The sequence below is a fragment of the Pongo abelii genome, chromosome 4 (assembly GCF_028885655.2).
Source record: "Pongo abelii isolate AG06213 chromosome 4, NHGRI_mPonAbe1-v2.0_pri, whole genome shotgun sequence".
NCBI lineage: Eukaryota > Metazoa > Chordata > Mammalia > Primates > Hominidae > Pongo > Pongo abelii.
This window is the reverse complement of record NC_071989.2, coordinates 69183050-69208888: the sequence shown is the minus strand read 5'-3', so window position 1 is coordinate 69208888 and position 25839 is coordinate 69183050. Positions and strand designations below refer to the sequence as shown.

The window sequence follows — 25839 nt, the reverse complement described above, 5'->3', positions numbered from 1 at the left end:
CCATGACATAAACACAACCAAAGACAATAACCACATGATTATCTCAATAGATGCAGAAAAGGCTTTAATAAAATTCAACATCCCTTCATGTTAAAAACTCACAATAAACTAGGTATTGATGGAACATTTCTCAAAATAATGAGAGTTAATTATGATAAACCCACAGCCAATGTCATATTGAATGGGCAAAACCTGGAAGCATTCCATTTGAAAACTGGTACAAGACAAGGATGCCCTCTCTCACCACTCCTATTCTACATTGTATTGGAAGTTCTGACCAGGGCAATCACGCAAGAGAAAGAAAGAAAGGGTGATCAAATAGGAAGAGAGAAAGTCAAATTGTCTCTGTTTGTAGACAACATGATTTTATATTTAGCAAACCCCATCATCTCAGCCCCCAAATTTCTTAACTGATAAGCAGTTTCAGCAAACTCTCAAGATACAAAATCAATGTGCAAAAATCACAAGCATTCTTTTACACCAATAATAGGAAAGCAAAGCAGAGAGCCAAATCATGAATGAACTCCCATTCATAATCACTACAAAGAGAATAAAATACCTGGGAATACAGCTAACAAGGGATGTGAAGGACCTCTTCAAGGAGAACTATAAGCCACTGCTCAAGGAAATAAAAGAGGACACAAACAAATGGAAAAACATTTCATCCTCATGGATAGGAAGAATCAATGTCATGAAAATGACCATACTGCCCAAAGTAATTTATAAATTCAGAGCTATTCCCATCAAACTACGTTGACATTCTTCACAGAATTAGAAAAAACTATTTTAAGTTTCACATGGATTCAAATAAGACTTTGGATAGCCAAAACAATCCCAAGCAAAAAAAGCAAAGCTGGAGGCAGCAGGCTACCTGACTTCAAACTATACTGCAAGGCTACAGTAACCAAAACAGCATGGTGCTGGTACTGAAACAGACACATAGAACAATGGAGCAGAACAGAGATCTCAGAAATAACACTACACATCTACAACCATTTGATCTTTGACAAACCTGACAAAAACAAGCAATGGAGAAAAGATCTCCTATTCAGTAAATGGTGGTGGGAGAACTGGCTAGCCAAATACAGAAAACAGAAACTGGACCCCTTCTTTACACCTTATACAAAATTTAACTCAAGATGGATTAAAGACTTAAATGTAAAACCCAAAACAATAAAAACAGTAGAAGAAAACCTAGGCAATACTATTCAGGAAATAGGCCTGGGAAAAGACTTCATGACAAAAACACCAAAGGCAATTGCAACAAAAGCCAAAATTGACAAATAGGATCTAATTAAACTAAAGAGCTTCTGCACAGCAAAAGAAACTGTCATCAGAGTGAACCTACAGAATGGGAGAAAATTTTTCCAATCTGCCTATATGACAAAGGTCTAATGCCCAGAATTTACAAGTAACTTAAACATATTTACAAGAAAAAAACAACTCCATCAAAAAGTAGGCAAAGGATATGGACAGACACTTCCCAAAAGAAGACATTTACATGGCCAGCAAACATATGAAAAAAGCTCAATGTCATGGATCATCAGAGAAATGCAAATCAAAACCACTATGAGATACCATCTCATGCCAATCAGAATGACAATTATTAAAAAGTCAGGAAACAATAGATGCTGGCAAGGTTGTGGAGAAATAGGAATGCTTTTACATTGTTGGTGGGAATGTAAATTAGTTCAACCATTGTGGAAGACAGTATGGCAATTCCTCAAGGATCTAGAACCAGAAATACCATTTGACCCAGCAATCCCATTACTTAGTACATACCCAAGGGAATATAAATAATTATACTACAAAGATACATGCACTTGTATGTTTATTGCAGCACTATTTACAATAGCAAAGACATGGAACCAACCCAAATGCCCATCAATGATAGACTGGTTAAAGAAAATGTAGTACATATACACCATGGAATACTATGCAGCCATTAAAAGGAATGAGACCATATCCTTTGCAGGAACATGGATGAAGCTGGAAGCCATCATCCTCAGAAACTAACACTGGAACAGAAAACTGAATACGGCTTATTCTCACCCGTAAGTGGGAGTTGAACATTGAGAACACATGGACACAGAGAGGGAACAACACACACAAGGGCCTGTTCTGGGGAGGAGATTGAGTGGAGGGAACTTAGAGATGGTCAACAGGTGCAGAAAACCACCATAGCACACATATACCTATGTAACAAACCTGTATGTTCTGAGCATATATCCCGTTTTTTTTAGAAGAAATAAAAATAAAGAAAAAAAAAGAAAATCCCTTGCAACCAATGAAAATGAAAACAAAATATACCAAAACGTACGGGATACAATTAAAGCACTGCTAAGTGGGAATTTCATAGTGATAAATGCCTATAGTAGAAAAGAAGAGAGGATTTTAATTTAAGAGACTCACCTAGAGAGCACAACTCTGATTTTGTTGAGAAAGCCTATCTCTACAGAACCTAAAACACACAAACTTTCAAGGTAGGGGAGATTGGAATCCAAGAAGAATGCAAAAACATTTTGCAAGCTGGTAAGTCTCTGGACTAGAGAATATCTAGATCAGGAAGGAGGCAAGATGGTCGACTAGATGCGGCCAGAAGGAACATCTCCCACCAAAGGACTGGGACATCAGAAAGACTGACACACTCCTAGCAGATCTTCACAGGGAAGGCACTGAGGGCAGATAGAGGGAAGACACAGATGCTGGGCTTTAGAGGGAGGAAGCTGGGAACCCTGAGCAATGCTAGTGCACACCAGGACCGGTTCCTGGTCCCCAACAACTCCTGGGGAAGGGGTGAGTTGAACAGGCCAGGAGCGATCCACTCTCGCATGGATCTCTGGAATCCTGGCATGGGGAAACCCTTCAACCACCACGGACATTTGAATTGGCAGAGAGAGCTGCTTAGAGAAGTGGAAGGGACAGAAGTCCAGCCAGTGCAGAGCCCAAAGGGTTTGGAGTGGGAGCACCTATAGTGGAGCATGGCCAGGGACGCCTATCTCCCTAAGCTAGACTTGTTTCCATAGGAGACTGTAGCCCTAGGGGAACTGTCACCTGAACTCTGCAGGGAGGTCTTGCCCATGAAATGGCAGTCCACCTTGAGTACCCCCTTGGTCTGCTGGCCTCTCCAGGGGCCCCAGCCTGGCTGCAGCTGCTTGCAGTGCAGTCCCCAGGTAGCTCGTGGGGGCCCGCATTACAGCTCCTGTTCTAGTGGGTCAGGCCTGACTGGCAGAGTGCTCCAGCATAGCAGTCCCTGCAGACACCAGCATGCTTGTGGCCTCCCACAACTGCAGCCTCCCCCATGCTACTTGGCCTTCACGTACTCACCAATGGCCACCCCCACATTGCTTTGCCACCATGTATTTGCATGGGTAGACTTTGCCTTCCTTACCCCACCAAGATATGTGCATGCATGCATCCTACCATACCACTGCTGCCTGCATGAGTGCACCTTGTTGCCAACACACCACTAAACCACCATTGTTGTTAGAGCACTGGGTGGCACAGAGCCCACCAGCCCTGCCCTTGCCAGCATTCTGCTCTGGCACCAACACTGCCAGCAATGTGGAACTAGACACAGAGAACAGCAGAGTCAACCCTGCCTTGAGCAGCCACCACTGCCTGCATGAAAACACACAGAGGGTCCACAGTCTTGTGTCCATCAGCACTCCAACCCCATGCTAATACCACCACCAGCACGAATGCACACACAGTCACTGGTGGGGGTCCCCGCCCCCACACCATGTCGCCATGTGGCCACCACTGCTGCTGTGAATGCCCACACAGAGGCCAGAACCCCAGCACCTGCTAGCACACTGCCACATCCAACAAGCATGCACCCTACTGTGTTGCCACTGTCACTGCTGCTGGCACATGCAAATGAGAAAAGATTCTGCTGCCTCTGCCCTATATGAAGCTCTTTGTCTGGCACCACCCATCACAGTGTTGTGACCAACAGTCCAGAAGTAACTCAGCCCCTCCAGTGCAGCAGGTTCCTAACCTTGAGGAGCCAGAAAACAAAGTTGGGGACTGATACCAGTCCCCCAGGGTTAGAGCACACAGTCCAGGAGTCCAGAGTTGAGTCCTGGTCATCTAAAATCTTCCAGAAATTGAGCCAGTCAACTGAACCCACCTTATACCACAATCAAACACCCAACGTCATGAAATAGAACAAAAGAAAAAAATCCAAAGGACAGCAATTTCAAAGATTGGAGGAACAGGCCAGGCACGGTGGCTCACACCTGTAATCCCAGCACTTTGGGAGGCCGAGGTGGGTGGATCACGAGGTCAAGATATCGAGACCATCCTGGCCAACATGGTGAAATCCCGTCTCTACTAAAAATACAAAAAATTAGCCGGGCATGGTAGTGGGCACCTGTAGTCCCAGCTACTTGGCAGGCTGAGGCAGGAGAATGGCGTGAACCCGGGTGGTGGAGCTTGCAGTGAGCCGAGACCGTGCCACTGCACTCCAGACTGGGCAACAGAGCGAGACTCCGTCTCAAAAAAAAAAAAAAAAAATTGGAAAAAGATTGGAGGAACATCAGACCACAAAGGTGAGAAAAAACCAGTGTAAGAACTCTAACAACTCAAAAAGCCTGAGTGTCTTCTTTCCTCCAAATGATCATACTAGTTCTCCAGTAAGAGTTCTTAACTGGGCTGAGGTGGCTGATATGACAGAAATAAAATTCAAAATGTGTATAGAAATGAAGATCATCAAGATTCAGAAGAATGTTGAAACCAATCTAAGGAAGCTAGGAATCACAATAAAATAGTACAGAAGCTGACAAACAAAACACTCAGTATAGAAAAGAATGTAACCAACCTGATAGAACTGAAAAAACATAGTACAAAAATTTCATAATTTAATTGTAAGTATTAACAGCAGAATAGACCAACCTGAGGAAAGAATCTTAGAGCTTGAAGACTGGCTTTCTGAAATAAAATAGTCAGACAAGAATAAAGAAAAAATAATAAAAAGGAACAAACAAAACCTCCAAGAAATAAGAGATTATATGAAGAGACCAAATCTATGACTCATTGGCATCCCTGAAAGAGATGGAGAGAATGGAAGAAACTTGGAAAACATATTTCAGAATATCATCCATGAGAACTTCCCCAACCTAGCTAGTGAGGCCAGCATTTAAATTCAGAAATGCAGAGAACCCCCATAAGAGACTTCACAAGAAGATCATCCCCAAGACAGATAATCATCAGATTCTCCAAGGTTGAAATGATAGAACAAATGTTAAAGGTAACTATAGAGAAAGGACAGGCCACCTACAAAGGGAAGTCCTTTTGACACAGCGACCTCTCAGCAGAAACTCTACCAGCCAGAGAGATTGGGGGATTATATTAAACATTCTTCAAAAAAAGATATTCCATATCTGCCCAAATTAAGTGTCATAAGCAAAGAAGAAATAAGATCCTTTTCAGACAAACAAATGCTGAGGGAATTCCTTATCATAGACCTGCCTTACAAGAACCCCTGAAAGAAGCACTAAATATGAAAAGGAAAGACCATTATCAGACACTGCAAATACACACTTAAGTACACAGACCAGTGACTCTATAAAGCAACCACACAAACAAGTCTGCATAATAACCACCTAACAACATGACGACAGGATCAAACCCACACAAATTAATACCAACCTTCAAGGTAAATGTCCTAAATGCTCCCAATTAAAAGGCACAGAGTGGCAAGCTAAATAAAGAAGAATGACCCAATGGTATGCTGTCTTCAAGAGACTGATCTCACATGCGGTGACACCCACAGGCTCAAAATAAAGAGATGCAAAAAAATCTACCAAAAAAATGCAAAACAGAAAAAAAGCAGGGGTTGCAATCCTAATTTCAGACAAGACAGACTTTAAACTGACAAAGCTCAAAAGAGATAAAGAAGGATATTACTTAATGGTAAAGGTTTTAATTCAACAAGAAAAGCTGATTATCCTAAATAGGTATGCACCCAACACAGGAGCACCCAGATTTATAAAGCAAGTTTTTAGAGATCTTCAAAGAGAGTTGGACTTCCACACAGTAATAGTGGGAGACTTCAACACCCTACTGACAGTATTAGATCATTGAGGCAGAAAATTCACAAAGATATTCAGGACTTGAACTCAACACTGGACCAAATGGACCTAATAGACATCTACATATCTCTCCACCCAAAAACAACAGAATATGCATTCTTCTCATCACCAAATGGCACACACTCTAGAGTTGATCGCATAATCAGACTTAAGACAATCCTAAGCAAAAGAAACAAAGTCATATTGAACCACAGTGCAATAAAATTAGAAATCAAGACTAAGAAAATTGCTCAGAACCATACAGTTACGTGGAAACTTAACAACCCACTTTTGAATGCCTTTTAGGTAAATAATGAAATTAAAGCAGAAATCAAGAAGTTCCCAGAAACTAATGAGAACAAAGATAAAATATACCAGAATCTCTGGGACACAGCTAAGGCAATGTTAACCGGGAAATTTATAGCACTAAATGCTCACATCAAAAAATTAGAAAGATTTAAAATAAACAACCTAACATCACAACTAAATGAACTAGAGAAGCAAGAGTAAACCAACCCCAAAACTATCAGAAGACAGTAAATAACCAGAATCAGAGCTGAATTGAAGGAGATTGAGACATGAAAAGCCATTCAAAAGATCAATGTATCCAGGGGCTGTGTTTTTGAAAAATTAATAAGACAGATGGACTGCTAGCTAGACTAATAAAGAAGAAGAGAGAAGATCCAAATAAACACAATTTGAAAAATAAGATAGTAATTACCACTGACCCCAGAAAAATACAAATAACCATCAGAGACTACTATGATGGTTTGTGTACTATGCACACAAACTAGAAAATATAGAAAAATTGATAAATCCCTGGACATATACTTTCTCACAGACTGAACCAGGAAGAAATTGAATCCCTAAGCAGACCAATAATGAACTGTGAAATTGGATCAGTAAATTTATCAGTAAATAGCCTACCAAACAAAAGAAGTCCAGGACCATTCAGATCACAGCCAAATTCTAGTAGATATGCAAAGAAGAGCTGGAATCATTAATATTGAAACTATTCCAAAAAATTAAGGAGGAGGGATTCCTCCCCAGCACATTCTATGAGGCCAGCAACATCCTGATTTAAAAAAAAAAAAAAAACACCTGGCAAACACACAGGAAAAAAAAAACTTCAGGCTAGCATTCTTGATGAACATTCATACAATAATCTTCAACAAAATAGCAAAATGAATCCAGGAGCACATCGAAAAACTAATCCACCACAATAAATTGGCTTTATCCATGGGATGCAAGGTTGGTTCAACATACACAAATCAATAACTGTGATTCATCACATAAACAGCACCAATGCAAAACCCACATGATTATTGTAATAGATGCACAAAGGCTTTTGATAAAATTCATCACCTCTTCATGTTAAAAACCCTCAGCCACCTAGGTATTGAAGGAACGTACCTCAGAAAAATAAGAGTCATCTATGACAAATCCACAGCCAGCATCATACTGAATGGGCAAAAGCTTGAAGCATTCCACTTGGAAACCAGCACAAGGCAAAGATGCCGTTTCTCACCACTCCTATTCAGCATAGTATTGTAAGTCCTGGCCAGAGCTATCAGGCAAGAGAAAGAAATAAACAGCAAGGCAATACCAAACAGCCAAGGCAATACTAAGCAACGAGAACAAAAAAGAACAAATCTGGAGGCATCACACTACCTGATTTCAAACTATTCTACAGGGCTACAGAATCCAAAACAGCATGATTCTGGTATAAAAACAGATACATGATCAGTGAAACAGAATAGAGAGCCCTGAAATAAGGCTGCACACCTACAACCATCTGATCTTAGACAAAGCAAAGGGGAAAGGACTCCCTATTCAATAAATGATGCTGAGAAAACTGGCTAGCGATATGCAGGAGATTGAAACTGGACCCGTTCAGTATACTATACATAAAAATTAACTCAAGATGGGTTAGAGACTTAAAAGTAAAACTCAAAGCTATAAAAGCTCTGGAAGACAACCTAAGCAATACCATTTCAGACATAAGAACTGGCAAAGATTTTATGATGTAGATACCTAAAGCAATTGCAACAAAAGCAAAAAAATGATAAATGGGATCTAATTAAATACAGAGCTTCCTCACAGCAAAAGAAACTACCAACAGAGAAAATAGACAACCTACAGAATGGGAGAAAATATTTGCAAACTATGCATCTGACAAAGGTCTTATATCCAGCATCTATAAGGAACTTAAATTTATAAGAATTAAACAACCCCATTAAAAAGTGGGCAAAGGACGTGAACAGACACTTTTCAAAAAAAGTACGTGCAGCTAGCAAGCATATGAAAAAAAAGCTCAGTATCACTGATCATTAGAGCAATGCAAGTCAAAACCATGAGATACCATCTCACATCAGTCAGAATGGCTATTATTAAAAAGTCAGAAAATAACAGATACTGGTGAGCTTGTGGAGAAAAGGAAATATTTATACACTGTTGGTGGGAGTGTAAATTAGTTAAACTATTGTAGAAAGTAGTGTGGCAGTTCCTCAAAGAGCTAAAAACAGAACTACCTTTCAACCCAGCAATCCCATTACTGGATGTATACGCAAGGGAATAGAAACTGTTTCATCATAAAGACACATGCACACGTATGTTCACTGCAGTACTATTCACAACAGCAAAGACATGGAATCAATCTAAATGCCTATCAATGGTAAACTGAGTAAATAAATTGTGGCACATATACTCCATGGAATACTATGCAGCCATAAAAAGGAATGAGATCGTGTCCTTTGCAGGAACATGGATAGAGCTGGAGGCCGTTGTCTTTAGCAAACTAATGCAGGAACAGAAAATGAAATACTGCATTTTCTCACTTATAAGTGGGAGCTAAATGTTGAGAACACATGTACACAAAGATGGAAACTAGGCTTAGCAACTGGGTGACAAAACAATCTGTACAACAAACTCCCATGACACAAGCTTACCTATATAACAAACTTGCACATGTATCTCTGAACCTAAAATAAATGCTTTTTAATATCTGGATCCAAATTGTTTTACTGGCCAATGGAAAAAGATTTTTTGCCCAGATGGCTAAATCTTTTGAATACTATTTGTGAAAAAGACTTTTAAGATTTTTGAATAATACTTGTGAAAAAGACTTTTAATAATATTAGTGAAAAAGACTTCCTTACAGAAGGCAAATTAAGACTTAATTTGCCTTCTGTAAGGCAGCTTTTAATGTGGTAATCTTTGATTCTTTATTCTTTTAGATGACTGTGTGCACCAATTAAAGAATGCATCCCATTTGCTAAAGAAATTAAAATTTAAAAGAAAAAAATCTTAAACAATTTAATACTACATCTCAAGGAAGTAGAACAATAACAACAGACTAAGGCCAAATTAGGCAGAAAGAGGGAATTAACAAAGATTTGAGCAGAAATACATGAAACAGAAAATTCAAAAATAATAGAAAAAAACATAAGACAACTAGGAATTGGTTTTACTGGTTTTTTATAAATATAAACTAAATTGGTAAAACCTTAGGTAAACTAACTAGGAAAAAAAGAGCAATGCCTCAAATAAAAAAAATTAGAAATGAAAGAAGAGAAATCACAAATGATGCCACAAAATAAGAAAGAATCATAAGAGATAACTATGAACAATTATATGCCAACAAACTGGATAAGCTAGAAGAAATGAATAAATTCCTAGAAACATACAATCAACCGAGACTGGATTCTGAGGAAGCAGAAAGTCCAAGCAGACCTATAACTAGTACAGATATTGAAATAGTTATTACAAAGCTGCAAAGAAGGAAAAGCCCAGTACCAGGTGGCTTCACTGGTGAAATTCTAACAAACATTTAAAGAAAAGTTCATCCAATTCTTCTAAAACTTTTCAAAAAATTGAAGGGGAGAGGGAACATGTCCAAATTCATTACTGTGATACTAAAGTCAGACAAAAGCACCACAAGAAAACAAAACTCTAGGCCAATATCCCTGAAGAATGAACATACAAATTCCTCAACTAAACCCCAGCAAACTGAATCCAAGAGCACTTTAAGGGGATTATACACCATGACCAAATTGGGTTTATACTTGGGATGTTAGAATGGTTCAATGTGTAAAAATTAATGTGAAATACCACATTAACAAAATAAAGCATAAAAACATGTGATCATCTCAAGATACAGAAAAAGGGTTTGACAAAATTTAACATCTTTTAATTAAAAACTCAAACTAGTAATAGATTATGTCAAATACAAATACAAATATTATATACCTCAACGTAATAAAAGCCATATATTAAATGCCCATCACTAACATCATACTCAATGGTGAAAAATCGAATGAAAGCTTTTCCTCTAAGATTAGAAACAAGACAAGGATGCCCACTTTCACTGCTTCTATTCAACAGGATACTTGAAGCCCTAACCAGAGCAATTGGGTAAGAAAAAAAGTAAAAAGGCATTTAAATTGGGAAGGAAGAAATAAAATTTTCCCTGTTTGCAGGCAACATGATCCTATATATAGAGAAAACTCTGAAGATTCAATTAAGAGACTGTTAGAACTGATAAATGAATTTAGTGAAATTACAGAGTACAAAATCAACATACCAGAATCAGTTGCATTTCTATACACTAACAACAAACTATCTGAAAGGAAATTAAGAAAACAATGCCCATCTAAACTAGTGCCAAAAAGAATAAAATAATTTAGTAATACACCTAAACCTAACTAAGAGGGTGAAAGATTTGTGTATTAAGAACTACAAAACATTGATGAAAGATACTAAGCAAATCAAAAGACATTGTATGTTCATGGACTAGAAGACTTAACATTGTTAAAATATCCATACTACCAAAAGAAATCTACAGATTCAATGCAATCCCTATCCAAATCTCAATGGCATTTTTTACAGAAAGTGAAAAAAAGCCCTAAAATTTACATGGAGCCGCGAGTCAAGAAATAGACAAATCAATCTTGAAAAAAAGAATAAAGCTAGAGACATCACATTTCCTGATCTCTAAATATGTTACAAGACCACAGAGATCAAAACAGTATGATACTGGCATTAAAACAGACATATAGACCAATGGAACATAAGAGAATCCAGAAATAAATCTATGCATACTTGGTTGTTTTATTCTATTCGGGCTACTATGATAAAATACCATAAACTGGGTAGCTTATAACAACAGAAATATATTTCTCACAGTTCCAGAAGTTTGGAAGTCCAAAATTGAGGCACAGATACTGATGGACTGCTTCCTCATAGTTAGTGCCTTCTCACTGTGTCTCACATGGTGGAAAGGTGAAGCATTCCTCTCAGATGTCTTTTATTCATGAAGTCTCCACTTTTATGACCTCATCATCTCCGGAAGTCCCCGTCTCCTAGTGCCATTCAACATGTAGATTTAGGGAGACAAAGATTCAACATATGGATTTTGGGTGACACCAACATTCAGTCTATAGCAACAGTCAACTGATGTTTGATAAAGGTGTCAAGAATACATATAGAGATTGGAGAGTCTCTTCAACAAATGGTACTGGGAAAACTGGATATCCATATTAAAGAATGAAACTGGATGCTTGTCTTACATCATATGCAAAAATCAATTTGAAGTGGCTTAAAGATTAAACATGAGACCAAGACTATAAAACTACTAGAAGAAAACCTTCGTGACATTGGTCTTGGCAATGGTTTCATGGATATGACATCAAAAGCACAGGCAACAAAAACAAAAATAAACAAATAAGAATACATCAAACTAAAAAGCTTGTGGGTGAATTGTTTGAGCTCAGGAGTTTGAGGCCAGCCTGGGCAACATAGTGAAACCTTGTCTCTACAAAAAATTAAAGAAAAAATTAGCTGGATATGGTAGGCTCACACCTGTAGTACCAGCCACTTGGGAGGCTGAGGTAGGAGGATTGTTTGCACCTGGGAGGTGGCAGAGGTTGCAGTGAGCTGAAATTGGGCCACTGTACTCCAGCCTGGGTGACAGATCCAGACCCTGTTGCAAATAATAGTAATAATAATAATTAATAAAATAATGATATGAATCAACAGAGTGAAAAGGACACTTACAGAATGGGGGGAATATTTGCAAACTGTATATCTGATAAAGGGTTAGTATCCAAAATATCTAAAATAAACCCCTTCAGGTTATTAGTTAAAATAAAAGAGAGAGAAAAATAAATAAATAAATAAATAACCTGATTTAAACATGGGCTGTGGACTTGGATAGACATTTCTTCAAAGAAGACATACAAATGGCCAACAGATATTTTAAGAAATACTCAGTGTCACTAATCATCCAGGAAATGTGAATTAAAACTATAATGAAATATCACTTAATGCCTACTATAGTAGAATGGCTACTGTTAAAAAAACAGAAAATAGCAAGTGTTGACAAGGATGTACAGAAATTGGAATCCTTGCACACTATTGGTGGGAATGCAATATGGTGCAGCTTTTGTGGGAAACAAATGAAGTTCCTCTAAACATTTAAAAATGCAATTACATGATCCAGCAATCCCACTTTGGGGTATTTATTCAAAAGAATTGAAATCAGGATCTCAAAGATGTATTAGCACTCCTATATTCATTGTAGGATTATTCACAATAGTTAAGATTTAGAAACAATTTAAGTGTCTATTGACAGATGAATAAATGAGAAAATATGGTATATAAATAGTGGACTATTATTCAGCCTTAAAAAAGCAGGAACTATTGTCATATGTGACAACAACATGGATGAAACTTAAAGACATTGTGCTAAGTGAAATACATGAGTCATAGAAAGACACGTATTGCATGATTCCACTTATATGAGTTATCTAAAATAGTCAAATTCATAGAATCAAAGAGTTGGATTGTGGTTACCAGTGGGTGGAGGGAGAGAGAAATGGGGAATTACTAAACAATGGGTATAAAGTTTCAGTCAAGAAAGATGAATAAGTTCTAGGGATCTGTTATACAACATTGTACCTATAGTCAACAATAATGTATTGTACACATATGCATTTGTTAAGAAAGTAGTTTTGTGTTTAATGTTTTTAGCACAATTTTTTAAAATAAAAACACACAGTGGTATTCTAATTTTCCTTTCTTTTCTTAAACTCAATTAGAATTTCTAAATTTGGGGCATGTTCTTACATTTATAAGTAACAGTTCATTTATTATTTTGAGACATAGAGCAATTTATAAGGAAATTAAAGGGAAACTCCCTTTAATTCATCTTGCTTCCTGATATTCAAGAACATAGACTGAGCTTTCCTCTATCTCTTTCAGTTCTAGTTTGTATTTGCAAAGGTGTGTCTGGGCCAATCCAATCTTTCTTCCTATTGTTCTCATCTATCACATCAATTTACATTACAGATCACATGCCGAACTTTAGGGGAGAGGACAAATTACTGGGATTAACAATGAAAAATATAGAACTGCTCAGGATATTTTTTAGGTTTATGAGACTTGAGGAAAACGAATAAGTGAAATGTAGACATATATGAATGAATATATCAAACATCAGAGGAGAAAATTCAGCTGTGTCCAGAGAGGACAGAGATGCTATCTTTCTATTGCTTGTTTTTGAACTTTCTTTCCTATTTTATTATTGTATTGTTCGTAATCATTGAAGTAGTGTGAGAAATTTCAGAGAAGTAGAAGTAGAGCAGTTTCTCTGAAAAACTTATAGATGGTGACAGATGACCACATAATTGTGTGACAGTAAAATGCTGTACTGAGCTTCCTGCTGGATTATAGAAAGAACATATGAATAGATAAAAGCACAACAATTTTCCTTTTCACTGTGTCTCAGGAGAAAACAATGCACATCAGCATATATGGAAGCAAATGAGATTAGTTAAAAGAAGGAATTTAAATTATGTAGACTAAGCCAGGGTAATGCTTACGAATGAGATGACTCACCTAATAAAAGCATCAAAGAGAAAAACTGTTGTTTCAGTTCAGATTTTCTTGGTCATTTTCCTGAGATGATGATGATGATGATGATGATGATAATTTGCTTTAGGAAGGAGCTGCACACTACAAAATGCAACAAAGTTGATAATGGTAAGATTAGTTGAATTAAGTAATTCTAGACCCCAAATTGAGTATTTCATTTCATTTTCTAGGTCAATAGTGTACCTTGTTGCAATGAACTGAGCTGGTTGTAAAAAGTCTACTATCTTATCAAAAGATTGTTCAAAAACATCTCCATGTACTAAATACTATCAAGCAAAAATATATTGTGTATAGGGAAATACAGTATTTTAAAAAATTGGTAGAATCTACAATGAACTCAAACAAATTTACAAGAAAAAAACAAACAACCCCATCAAAAAGTGGGTGAAGGATATGAACAGATACTTCTCAAAAGAATACATTTTTGCAGCCAAAAAACACATGAAAAAATGCTCATCATCACTGGCCATCAGAGAAATGCAAATCAAAACCACAATGAGATACCATCTCACACCAGTTAGAATGTGATCATTAAAAAGTCAGGAAACAACAGGTGCTGGAGAGGATGTGGAGAAATAGGAACACTTTTACACTGTTGGTGGGACTGTAAACTAGTTCAACCATTGTGGAAGTCAGTGTGGTGATTCCTCAGGGATCTAGAACTAGAAATACCATTTGACCCAGCCATCCCATTACTGGGTATATACCCAAAGGATTATAAATCATGCTGCTATGAAGACACACGCACACGTATGTTTATAGCGGCACTATTCACAATAGCAAAGACTTGGAACCAACCTAAATGTCCAACAACGATAGACTGGATTAAGAAAATGTGGCATATATACACCATGGAATACTATGCAGCCATAAAAATGATGAGTTCATGTCCTTTGTAGGGACATGGATGAAACTGGAAACCATCATTCTCAGCAAGCTATCGCAAGGACAGAAAACCAAACACCACATGTTCTCACTCATAGATGGGAATTGAACAATGAGAACACATGGACACAGGAAGGGGAACATCACACTCTGGGGACTGTTGTGGGGTTGGGGGAGGGGGGAGGGATAGCATTAGGAGATATAACTAATGCTAAATGACGAGTTAATGGGTACAGCACACCAGCATGGCACATGTATACATATGTAACAAACCTGCACATTGTGCACATGTACCCTAAAACTTAAAGTATAATAATAATAATAATAATAAATTGGTAACTAGTTTAAGGTCATGTAACCTACTCACACAAATAATCACAATACGATGTAATATAGAATGTGCATGTAAAACATAAATTTTATACATAAAATAAATAATAGATCATAGCCCTGATGTGCACGCACACACACACACACACGACACACACACTTGCACTATATTTGCAATAGCCTAGCTACTAAGGAATCTGATTAAACATAGATTCTATCTTGCATATCTGATTCCTTAATAGCAGAATTAAGAGCTTCTTGGAAGAAAAGGCTTATACTCAAAATCTGCTTTTCTGAATCCTTTTGAGTTGAGCACAAAAGGAAACCAAAAAGACCCAAGAATAGCAATGCAATGTGTGTATTGAAGGTTTGTTAGGAATTATTCACTATTGTATTTCTTTACTGTCCTACATTACAGCATAGGCTTTGCCTAGAGGCAAAAGAATTAAGAATTACCTGCAGTTCCTACTCTTTTGCAGTCAAGGCAGTAATAGGGTGATGGATAAGGTGTATAGAACAGCAGTTCTCACCAAATGCCGTTGAAAAATCAAGCAAATAGATGGCATCACATTTCATTATCTAACCCCGATATGGCCTGACATTTATACTGGGAGCAGAGATGCCAATATAACTGAAGGGTTTTGAAATGGCCCTTTGAGGAAAGGTGATGAGATATCCATTGATTTAATCTAAGAGGAGATGGAGAAATAATACAAGAGGGACTTGATTTCACATGCAACTTGTTTAGGCGACCGCATCTCAACAGTTTTTGAATGGCATATTTCTAGCTGTTCATGTGGCTTTATGCTGATAGTGTCAGTCAAATGAACAAGCTTGAAATTTTTAATCAGAAAATATTACATTTTATAAGTGGAAGGGTGCAAAATAAGAAGATTGCAAAGTAGGGCTGCCTGCGCCTATCATTAATGCTGTGTGGATTTTTTTCTAATTGAAAACAGCACGAGAGCTCTGAGTATGAGATGTAGTTACACAAAGAGGCATAAGATGCTATACACCTTCAAATACTAGTTCTTCTCCTTACTAGCCATATGACCTTAAGCAATGTATTTAACCTATTCTTTGTTCTCATTTTCCTCGTTCATAAAATATGCACAATAAAACTTACCTTATAGTTTTGTTTCAAATATAAAATGAATAAATGTTGTTAAATTATTTCGATCATTCTTTGGTACACAGTAAACCCTCCATAAGTATTAACTTTTATGGATAAAAACTTTTAAGAAATGGAAATAGATTTATTATTTTTATCTGATTATGAAAATTATATGTGATTATTATTTAAAAGATTTTAAAGAAAGATGCAAAGAGAAAAAATTACTTAAAATCAATTTGTCCTCAGATAACTATGGTGAACATTTAGGTATCATAGTTCCAGGAAGACTTTTGTGTTCAAAAGATGCATAATGTATACAATTGTGTCATGGGCACATCTCCTCGGGCCAATCTATGGCTGACCCCTACTCCATCCTACCCCTAAAGTAAACATGCATTTTGACCTGTATCACTGTCATCTGTCAAAATCCATGCTCCGCAAAGGCAGTATCTTCTGTAAACCCTCAATCTTTTTATCACTATCTAGATTCTCAGGCTTAATTCTTCCAAATTATGCCAGCCATCACCTCCATGCAAGTCTCACTTACCTACTTCTTTATCCATCAAAAATAATCCATTAAAATCAGTTATACTTACTTATTTAGCACTTACAATATTTTAGACTTTGTGTTAAGCGCCTCACATATAGCATTTTTACTCTTCCAGACAGCTTTCAAGGGAGCTTTCATAACAACCATTTTAGCACTGTTTCAATCTCATTCTCAATCTCAATCTCTTTCAAACTATAAACTAAATTTCTCCCTTGGCAAGGTTGGCCTACACCTAGGAACAAGCAAGGAAAGCCACCCTCTGAGGCTAGAAGCAAGATGGAGTCAGCCATGCTAGCCTTCTCTCATTGTTATAATCTTTGCAAAGCTGGTTTCATATTTTACTAATCTTTCTCGTTAAATGGACAAATATCTTGATGCTACTTCCCACACCTTTTCCAACCTCTCTGTACTTGACACAATTAGACAAAGCATTTGCTCAATAAATATTTATAAAGTTAAGAAAGTATCACTTTATACCTAAGAGTGGATCCTAATGTTTACATAAATATATTCCTGTATTGAGGTTCTTCCTTTCTCCCAAATTACCAAATTTTTTCTTTTTCTTTCTTTCTTTCTCTTTCTTTCTTTCTTTCTTTCTTTCTTTCGTTCTTTCTTTCTTTCTTTCTTTCCTTCTTTCTTTCTTTCCTTCCTTCCTTTCTCTCTTTCTTTCTTTCTTCTTTCTTTCTTTCTTTCTTTCTTTCTTTCTTTCTTTCTTTCTTTCTCTCTTTCTTTCTTTCTTTCTTTTTTTACTTTAAGTTTTGGGATACATGTACAGAACATGCAGGTTTCTTACACAGGTATATGTGTGTCACAGTGATTTTCTGCACCTATCAACCCATCACCTAGGTTTTAAGCCCTGCATGCATTAGCTATTTGTCTTGATGCTCTCCCTCCCCTCGTGCCCCCACGACCCAACAGGCCCTGGTGTGTGTTGTTCCCCTCCCTGTGTCCATGTGTTCCCATTGTTCAACTCCCACTTATGAGTAAGATGGATTTCTGTTTGCTTTTCTGATCCTGTGTTAGTTTGCTGTGAATGATGGCTTCCAGCTTCATCCATGTCCCTGCAAAGGACATGAACTCATTCCTATTTGTGGCTGTATAGTATTCTATGGAGTATATGTACCACATTTTCTTTATCCAGTCTATCATTGATGGGCATTTGGGTTGGTTCTGTGTCTTTGCTATTGTGAATAATGCTGCAATAAACATACATATGCATGTATCTTTATAATAGAATTATTTATATTCCTCTAGGTATATACCCAGTAATGAGATTGCTGGGTCAAATGGTATTTCTGGTTCTAGATCCTTGAGGAGTCACCACACTGTCTTCCACAATGGTTGAACTAACTTACGTTCCCACCAACAATGAAAAAGTGTTCCTCTTTCTCCACAGCCTCTCCAGCATCTGTTGTTTCATGACTTCTTTTTAATAAGCGTCATTCTGACTGGTGTGAGATGGTATCTCATTGTGGTTTTGATTTGCATTTCTCTAATGATCAGTGATGTTGTGCTTTTTTTTCATGTGTTTGTTGCCCACATGAATGTCTTCTTTTGAGAAGTGTCTGTTCATGTTTTTGCCTACTTTTTTTTTTTCTTTTTTTTTTTCTTTTATTATTATTATTATTATTATTATTATACTTTAGGTTTTATGGTACATGTGCCCAATGTGCAGGTAAGTTACATACACCATGGAATACTATGCAGCCTACTTTTTAATGGGTTTTCTTGTAAATATGTTTAAGTTCCTTGTAAATTATGGATAGTAGACCTTTGTCAGATGGGTACATTGCAAAAACGTTCTCCCATTCTGTAGATTGCCTGTTCACTCTAATGACAGTTTCTTTTGCTGTGCAGAAGCTCTTTAATTAGATTCCATTTGTCAATTTTAGCTTTTGTTGTGATTGCTTTTGGTGATTCCATCATAAAATCTTTGCCCATGCCTATGTCGTGAATGGGATTGCCTAGGTTTTCTTCCAGGGTTTTTATGGTTTTGGGTTTTACATTTAAGTCTTTAATCCATCTCGAGTTGATTTTTGTATAAGGTGTAAGGAAGGGGTCCATTTTCAGTCTTCTGCATATAGCTAGCCAGTTTTCCCAGCATCATTTATTAAACAGGGAATCCTTTCCCCATTGCTTGTTTTTGTCAAGTTTGTTGAAGATCAGATGGTTGTAGGTGTGTGGTCTTATATCTGAGGTCTCTATTCTGTTCCATTGGTATATGTGTCTGTTTTAATACCTGTACCATGTTTTGGTTACTGTAGCCTTGTAGTATAGTTTGAAGTCAGGTAGTGTGATGCCTCCTGCTTTATTCTTTTTGCTTAGAATTGTTTTGGCTATATGGGCTCTTTTATGGTTCCGTATGAATTTTAGAGTAGTTTTTTTCTAATTCTGTGAAGAAAGTCAATGGTAGTTTGATGAGAATAGCACTTAATCTATAAACTACTTTGGGCTGTATGGCCATTCTCACGATACTGATTCTTCCTATCCATGAGCATGGAATGTTTTTCCACTTGTTTGTGTCCTCTCTTATTTCCTTGAGCAGTGGTTTGTAGTTCTCCTTGAAGAGGTCCTTTATGTCCCTTGTTAGCTGTATTCCTAGGTGTTTTATTCTCTTTGTAACAATTGTGAATGGGAGTTCATTCACGATTTGGCTCTCTGCTTGTCTATTGTTGGTGTAAAGAAATGCTTGTGATTTTCACACACTGATTTTGTATCCTGAGACTTTGCTGAAGTTGCTTATCAGCTTAAGGAGATTTGGGGCTGAGACAATGGGGTTTTCTAAATATAGGATCAAGTTTTCTGCAAATAGAGACAATTTGACTTTCTCTCTTCCTATCTGAATACGCTTTATTTCTTTCTCTTGCCTGATTGCCCTGGCCAGAACATCCAATACTATGTTGAATAGGAGTGGTGAGAAAGGGCATCCTTGTCTCGGGCCAGTTTTCAAAGGGAATGCTTCTTGCTTTTGGCCATTCAGTATGATATTGGCTGTGGGTTTGTCAGAAATAGCTCTTATTATTTTGAGAAATGTTCCATCAGTATCTAGTTTATTGAGAGTTTTATCATGAAGGGATGTTGAATTTTGTTGAAGGCCTTTTCTGCATCTATCAAGATATCAATTACCAAATTCTAAGATTACATGGTGTTCTGCAGTGAACAGATCTATGCAAACCTACCCCCAAAGTTCAAGTAAGCTGAGAGGCCGAAGAGGCTGACATATCCAGCTTCTCAGGAAAAATGAAGAAACAAAAAACATTTAATAGCCAGGTCCTAGGTGGCTGCAAAAGGAGATGGTGGTTCACGGCAGTGTTAGCCCCAGACCTAGGAATTATTTACTGTAGTGAAGGAACATGTAGGACAGTTGAAATCAACTCCTCAGGGAAAGGCAAGCATGCTATGTAAATCTGCCTAAGGGTAGGATTTATGGTCAAGGCTGTTTTGAACAAAGGGTAGAATTTATGGTAACAGTAGGTAAAGTACAAATCTTAGAGGCATTCCTGGAACTGGCGCAAATCAGATGTCAGTATGGTGGACTGACAACGAAGATGGAGTTGCTTTAGTCTCCACACACGGGAACAGACAGAAAAAGGTGTCTTTATGACCAAAATGTTGGCTTTTACAAGCTCTGCTGTAATTTTAAATAGGTGGAAGAGGATAAATCAAATAACTGAATTAACTTAAAAATTCCCTTTTTAGAGTAACTTCTTCAAATTTAAAAGATTTTTATCAAAGTAGTGTGGGCATATCTACTGGGGGATGGAGAAAGATAGAGCAAGAGAGAGAGAACTTCGTGATGGAAATCAAGATTTTCTTAAATCTCTTATAGAATAATTATTAGAGTATTTATGAATTTTCTTCTCTTCTCCAAATTATCTGTGCTTCACTTGGGGTTATTTTATCTTTATTTGTGTATCTTGGACTGTCTTTTTTCAAAGCAAGCTTTCTTTAGATGCCTGATGAGCCATGATTATAATTTTATTCAAGTTTAAGGATAGAAAAGCTGATTGGGCTCTGACTTGCACTTTGCTTTGGAGTCATGGGGCTATGAATTAACAGTTTTCCTGGGGGGGATCAGAACATGCCAGATGATGGAAGTCTTTTGTCTGGAGCTATTATTTTGATTTAGAAAGGTTTTATTTTAGTGAAGTTATAAAGAATCCTCAAATATTTCTCTAAGCTGGAGAGGCCTGTCTCCTGGTGTCCTCTTTCCTGCAGGGTTGGATAGTGGCTATTTCTACCCGTAGACACTTATAATCGTCAGTTCCCCATGTCACTCCTGTACCCTTTCCTGTCTTCATTATATGTGGTGTTTTGGAATCCTTAGCCTTTCTGGAAAGGCAATTTCTGTCTCTCAGTCTGTCATGTTTATATCCCTTCTAGATAATCTAACCTGTGGTTGACTCTATTTCATGTGTTATCTCTTCTTTATCTGCTTTGTCATCTATACATCTGTTGACATATTTTGTATTCTCATGACTCTCTTTCAGTTCCTTACTACCATTAGGGTTTTGTACTTTTCTCCCCTTTAGTGACATCTAAGATGGGAAAGATAGTAAATACATATGACCAGATTCATCAGGGAAATAGATGCTATTCTAGGTAGTTCACACAAGATATTATATAATACAGGTAATTAAAAGGTTACATGGTCGTTCTGAGAACTTGGAGTTAGGTGATTAGAGAAGTTGCGACTAGAATGCAAGAAACTGGGAAGTGGAAAGATCACAGACAGCTGCCAACAGTGTTCTCTGGTGCCAACAGCATAAAACTTAATTCTCAGGAAAATCTCCAGTGTGTTTTGGGTTTTGCCAATTACATTATATCATGTATCCACCATTACTGTATCATACAGAATGGAGAAATAACATGTTTATTGAATACAGACACACACACACACACACGTGTGACAATGCCAAAAAAGATAGAACTTCTAATTTCATTGATGTTTCTAGTTTCCTGAAGAAGCTAGAAAGAATGGTATGGATATCATTTTTCTGAAAATATATATAAAGGTTGAAATTAATATAACTATTCAGAATTTTAAAACAATGAATAACTGTGATTTGGGATTCATTTTATTTTTTAAAAAATGAAGATTTTCATATTATGATGCTTTCATATTGTGTCTCTTGTATGAGTGACAATACTGCCTTTTAATTTTTTCTCAAAATGTTATAGGGCAACAAGAGATTGTCAATATGAGCTGTCTTTTTATTGTATTTTAATGGTAAACTACGTGATTATGGGGATATTCTAACTTTTATGATTTTTTAAACAACTCTCAGTTCCATCCCATAAAAGAGCTTCATGTAGAAATACTTTTAGCAGCTTTTAAGTTTATTTCATCTTCTCTTCCCCAGGAGACAAGGTAAAAATAGAGATTACATTTTCTGGAGATATTACTTTCATTTATATCTTTATAAATTTGGATAGACAATTTTATAATAACAGTGCTAACACTGAAAAGGAAAAGAGTAAGATTTTGTAATTTATAAATAATCCTTATGGGGATGTTATTATTTAACTCTGAAGATGTTATTTCTTTCACTTTTCATTATTTTGGTTTCAGTCACTGCTTGCAGAATAGTAATCTCTTAGCATAATATGAAGTCAGCAGATCAAATGCAAGAAACAAAACAAAACAAAAAACCCAGAACAAAATCCAGAAGGCCCAAAGTTTAGCACACTATTTATTTCACTGTTTTTAATCATACTCAGGAAGGGTTTTAGTGATCCCAAGAAACAGGAGTGGGATTAATCAAAATAGCCCAAAATGCTCAAAACTTAAGTTATATATTCAGCAGCCTTTAAATACCCACCATTTTAAAAAGTGTTCTTTAAACCTCAATTTTGGGTACCTTGCTGTTCCTTGAGTTTGACTAAGGATCAGTATTTTCTTGCCACTTATCACACTTAGACATAGAGCATCCAGAATCAATAAACTACAAAGCAGAAGATTTAGAGAATCTATCTTTCCAGAATAATAGTATACTTTCCCAAACATGTTGTATACAATTTTAGGGGACTATAGACCTTTGGTATATATATCAGATGTTAAGCTTTTTGTTCCATTAACATTAAATTGTAGTCAGTTATAATGGTATGTTCTTAATCTAGACACAGGAATATATAACTTCTATTTTCTTCAAATGAAAAATGGCTTTGGTCTTAAGTACCTATACCCAAATCTTATTTCAATATACTCTACATTAATAGCATGTTAGAGATAGGAATCCAGTATTATATTTACATAAATTAGTTATTTATCTCGATATTTACAGAGTGCTAGGCATTGTGCAAGTCAAATAATACATATTCACTGTCCTCAAAAACTCAACACTAGCTAATGGGAGACCAGCATCGAAATAAAAAAATAAGAGCGATACAATTTTCTATGTGCAAGACAGACACAGTTCTACAGGGCTGGGGACAGAGGGCTCTGGAGAGGAATGGAGAAAGTGAATGAGGAAAGCCTTTGGAGAGGAGGTGTGGCTGGAGCCGAGTATTGAAATAGGAGAAATATTTGTTCAGATATTACTCTTTTTTATTTTTTCATAACTGAATTCCAGGCATACATACCTTCAAATACCTTATTGCGGATGACCTAGAAGGCTAATGTAAAGATGAGTACATCCTAACATTTGTATATTGTTGCTTTTCAAATTTCACAACTGTGATTACTTGCTGGGTTGGTTACTGATCTTTATTATCATTTACTTAGCATCTTCATTGATAATCCTGATCGATGTGGTTTTACTTTCATCATCTAAATATCTCTAGTTTCTAATTTATTCTGTGTAGAGACTTTAGTTTCATCAAATATAAGCAGGCATGAAATTATATACCTGAGCCAATAGAAGAACTCAAGACTTTTATTTGCCTTAATGTAAGATTTAAAAACCAATTCAAAAACAATTGTTTATATACGTGGGAAAATTCCTTTAAGTTTCTGTTGATAGGTGTTGGAATAGGTTTCCTAGTAAGATATTAAATGTGTCATCCAAATAAATTTTTAGGTTACATAAACACTGATCTTGAATAAAATAGCTATATTTCTACCTGGAGGTAGAGAGTCATAATAATATCAAGTTAGAGCTCATGTTTGTATGTGTATGTGTTTGCGTACTTGTGCACGTGCTGGCTTTTATGTACAAAATGGTGATCATCAAAGGTAGTTGTCATCAAAAAGCCATAGATTATAAAAGCTAAAAGGGACACTGTATTTTAAAGATACGGAAACCTAGGCCCAGAAAAATGAGATAGGTTGCTTAAGACTGAGAGCAGAGCCCAGAACTTGCGCCTCTTGACTTCTCTTTGCAAATATATCATTGTGCTTTGAAATTATAGATATACAGAATCATAGAACAGGAAGAAACTGTATGATCATCCAGAGCTCATTGACAGCCCCTCCCTCCCCTCCACACATATGCTAATAAACCCTCTGCTGTCTCTCTTCCACTTAAATTTGCGGGGAAATCTAGTTAGCATAAAAACACTGATCACTGTGGCTGGCTATGCTTTTTTTTGACAGATCGTCCTGCTACTGCTGCTTCCTGTCTTCCTTCATCATTCACACTATGACAGACATTTGAGCAGAGTCTCAGTGAAAACTTGTTTGGGGATTGGTGCCTCCGATTCTCAGTGCAGCCTGCCAGCCTCATTGGGAAAAGGTGTTTAATATAGGCAGCGATTTTTTGTATTATGAACTGAAATAGAAAATGCTGCGATGGGTTCATTCAAGGGAAACCCAATATCTTACTTACAATGAAGAAATCAGGCAATTTTGGGGAGTAGAAGTGGAAGTGTGACTCATACATATATTGGTATTTTCTTTTATGAGATTTTGATATGGCACTTAATGTTTTATGCTCAGAGGAGATGAAGATTTCTCATTTTCCTACAATTTCACTGAGAAAATCATACAGCAAGGACACAGAAGTTCATGCAACTTCCTTCTTTTATTAGTACCTATATCTTGTCTTTCTTTCCTTTCTTCCCTTCCTTCCTTCTCCTTTTCCTTTTGGTTCCTTTGTTAAGCCTTTTCTTCCTTCCCTTTATCCCTCCTTATAATTGATTTTGCTTCTTTGTGTTACTACTTTCTTTCCATGGTTCCTCCACCCTGTAGTATGAAAGACAGAGTGGATATGGTAGTGGTTAAGAGCACAGGCTCTAAAGTCAGACTGCCTGGCTTTGAATCCTCTCTCTATCACTTACTGACTGAGTGACCTTGGATTGAGTCACTGAACTTCACTTTTCAATTTTTTATGTCTTATTGGATAAGTTTCAATCAGAGTTGGGGATGAAGTGAGATATAAGAAAGTGCTTAGTACAAAGCACATGTGTTGCTATCTTATAGTATGCAGTCACAACTTTCATATATATATATATCGATAGATAGAGAGAGAGAGAGAGAGAGTACATTTATGCTTATTCCAATATATACATTTTCTGTAGAGGGCTTAGTCTTTCAATTACAATAAGCTATTGGTATAGTTTAGCCATCTAATGCTAATGGAAAGGAGAATGGGCTCAATTGTTCTAAACAAATTTTATAACTTACTTATCTTGGGCTTTGAAGAAAGGTATGAGGAAATTAACCACAGAGATGTGTGCACACCTAAGAGACATTGACCCCACTTACTTTCTTTCCTTGCTCCTTGGCTAAGACTCCTATGTACGTGCCATTGTTGCTAGAAGTTTGAAGCTTTTGTAAGGTTTTAGTTTTTGTGATTTTATATCTTTTTTCAGATATTTAATTAAATTTAATATATATTTGCAATCTATAACACCATACAAATAATCATGATAAATCAAAAGCTATATTGTCTGGTCCCTGGTCTCTCGGAGCTGCCAAGGCTCCTAGCTGCTGGGAAAGCTGACGTATATGCAACTTGGAACATAAGGCAGTGTTTATTGATGCCATTGATCTTTGTAATGGGCTACATGATTGA

General features: G+C 36.8%; 1 protein-coding gene and 1 long non-coding RNA gene across 4 annotated transcripts in view; one reads left to right on the top strand and one right to left on the bottom strand.

The window, feature by feature from the left end:
- LOC129059410 (uncharacterized) overlaps window positions 1–11359 on the bottom strand; it is a 29428-nt gene extending 18069 nt beyond the window's left edge. Inside the window, exon 1 of the long non-coding RNA XR_008525280.2 lies at window positions 11257–11359. This is a non-coding gene — a long non-coding RNA (uncharacterized LOC129059410). The remainder of the gene's footprint in view (window positions 1–11256) is intronic.
- The window catches only part of PDE4D (phosphodiesterase 4D), a 1542529-nt gene that overhangs the window by 452486 nt on the left and 1064204 nt on the right, over window positions 1–25839 (top strand). The gene's annotated exons all lie outside the window — the stretch shown is intronic.